This window comes from Solanum tuberosum, unplaced genomic scaffold (genome assembly GCF_000226075.1).
Source record: "Solanum tuberosum cultivar DM 1-3 516 R44 unplaced genomic scaffold, SolTub_3.0 scf00867, whole genome shotgun sequence".
NCBI lineage: Eukaryota > Viridiplantae > Streptophyta > Magnoliopsida > Solanales > Solanaceae > Solanum > Solanum tuberosum.
Genome location: NW_006239780.1, coordinates 27931 through 31454, shown reverse-complemented (window position 1 = coordinate 31454; position 3524 = coordinate 27931).

Here is a 3524-nt window from a genome sequence, read left to right as displayed (position 1 = left end):
GTCTCATTACCCCCAAACACATATTACAAGGAAATACACGAATTCCATACACTTAACAAGGGTTTAGAAATCCACTTGCCTCAAATAGTCTAACAATCACTCTGGGACTTGAGTCTCCCTCTTTCATTGGGCTCCAAATCAATACAATCTATCCAAACAAATTACCACAATAAGATTTTGAAATTAACAACACCCACATTACTATGTGTTTAGCCTTGAACCAACAATTCACCCAAATTCATAATCAAGTTTCTAAGTTTTAAGTCTAGGGTTAAGTTTCAACTTCTCCAGTATCACAAGTCTAATGATATTCATATAATTCGATAACCCAATAGTTAATTACCTATCTCAATATATTAAATATTTAATTTATAATATAATATTTAAAATAGGAACAACTAACTATGAAATCTACTGGTCACGCAAATTCATGGCAGAACCATAAAAAGAATTCGACAAACCCAACAACTTATCCATTCCTGACAATGAGTACATAATTTCATTACTAACAATTACACCCACCTTAGTTTCAATTCAAATTTCCCTCTTGTTCAACCCCAACAACGTACTAACAATATTTTGTCTCTTTTCTTTTAAAAACCACAAATTCCAACCATATCCCTTAACAATAATATCACCCCTAAGATATATATATATATACAATTTTACAAAGAATCTTGATTAGAACTAACCTGAACCACTCGAATTTTCCTGCTTCTTTGCTTTCTGTCGCACGTCTAGGTTAGTTTTTCTTCCGCCTCTTTCTTTCTTTTTTCTTAAATTTATTATATATTAAAAGTAATAATTCCTACAAACCTATTTTTAATAATTCAGACTTGGTCCATTATTTTTAATAATAAATAAATTACCCGCAAATTAATTAATTATAGATAAATGACTATTCAAAATTATCAAAAATGACCTTACGGGTCCGGGTCAGTACATCCAAATTCATACATGATTGATATTTTTTACTTCACATTCTAACACAAAAGAAAATGAAGTTGGTATCCAACCTGTATAAATACCTTCAAGAAATGATTATGCCAATGTAAAATAGTGATTATTGTATTTTATAACAACCTCAATTACATCTTGTTTTATATTATCAATGAAGTTGGTATACAATCTATATAAATACTGGAAGAAATGAATCTGACAATTTAAAGCAACGATCATTAAATTTTGCACCAACATCAATTACATCTTGTTTTATTTTGTTTAAAGTAGGACACCAGTTGGATACAAAATTAATACTCATGCTAAATTACATTAAATAATATCAGTGGCTATTCAATTGCATACCAAATGGATACCAAATACATACCATAATTACCTTATATAATGTTCACTAATATGACCAGTACCTTATATATTAAACTGACATGAATTTGATTTCCAACAGTATGCAATTGGTATGATTACTGAATGAATCTTGTATAAAACATGAACAGTATATTAAACATTTAGCTGGAATGCATTTGATATCAATTCTGTATATATTTGATATGCATTGTCAATAAATATTATTGGAAAACAATGAATACATTGTCACAATCAAAACAAAACATGACTCTAAAAGACAAAATAAAATAAAAATTTTGTATAGTTTAAACAAATAAACTATCATTGTTTTGGTGCAGGATAATTTGAACATGTCTTCCTGGGTGTGACCCACTTGACGACATCATTGTTTTGGCGCAAGATATTTCCCTGTTTCATTACGAAATCACAGTCAATTTTACATGACACAAAAGTAAAAAACATGTGTTGTATTTATATTCAAATTTCATACCAACCTAATACAAATTTCATACAAATCATCATACTTCTTACTCATATTTTTTACACAATAGTGAATAATTATTCATACCAATATCATTTCAAATACACTACCAAATTCATTCCAACCTACACATTTTATTTATATTTTCAGAAGAAAAAAAACAGTATCCCATATTATAATTTTAAACTGCATACCAAATTCATCTCATTATTATTATCAAATTGATTAAAAAATTATCAGTTTCATAACAATGTTACAACACATTTCATACCATTAAACACATTTCATACATTTTTTGTCACAAATTTCATAACTTTACAACGCTAATACTATTATTATTCCATACACTTATACTCAAATCATTCAGATATTAATCCAATATCGCACAAATCTATGGTATAAACAGTATACAAAATAACCAAAAAAAAATAACAAACACAATTGTACCAACATTAACTCCAGTTTCACAAAAATAATTACGTATTATGAACAAAATAATGTTCATACGAAAAACATCACAACTTAAATCTAGTATACATAAACAAAATTAAAAAATGTCATTTACAGTTTCATTGCTTTTTTTTTACATTTCAGTACTATACAAATACAAACAATAAATCGTAAAGAATACTAACCAGAAGGATACCATCTACCACCATGTTTAATTAATATAAATAAGAAGCTGTCCATTACAACAAAATGAAGATTATTCAACCAAAAAAAATTGAATCTACTCGTGAGTGACGCCAAATTCTGGAGAAAAAAATGAAGAGAAAGAAACGTTTGAACAAAATGAATAAAATCTGATTTTTTAATTAATGTTAAATCTTTTTATTTTTTTCAAAACCAATTTTTTACAATTACTTAAAAAAACTTTTTTTTTTAATAAAATGTTACAACCTGAAATTTTTTATTGTTAAAATTTAAAAGTTTTATTCTACTGCTATAACTTGAAATTATTAGTCTAATAAATGTCATTTATAAAATTTTCACTTATGGATATAAAGTATAAAAATCCAAATAATTTGGGTGTTAATTACATTCTATTCCGAAAGTTTCTCAAGTTATAATAATCTCAAATTTTTCAGAACTTGCGAATACATTGCTCTGTCGCCCTATACATGGCAAATGATACATGAGTTATGTATCAGATACATAACTATAAATCAGATTCATACTGATTTAGGTCTGAAACAATTGGGGCTATGTAACAGCAATAACATTTGTATCAAATTCATTGTATATAACACAAAGATGTAATGTATCTACTAGAGGTGGGGTGATGTATCCGGAGGTTAAGAGAGAGAAGGAAAAAGGGGACCATTTTGAGCCTTTGCTTTGATTTTACTCTCTTTTTAGGACAATTTTAACCCGAGGAGCACTAATTTTGACGTATGAAAATTTTATAAGTAGTTTAGGTTTTAACGTTCAATTGAGTAAGCTAAATCTAATTCAACTTAATTAAATCTATCTATCTATATATATATATATATATATATATATATATATATATATATATATATATATATATATATATATATATATATATATATATATATATATATATATATATATATATATATATATATATATATATATATATATATATATATATATATATATATATATATATATATATATATATATATATATATATATATATATATATATATATATATATATATATATATATATATATATATATATATATATATATATATATATATATATATATATA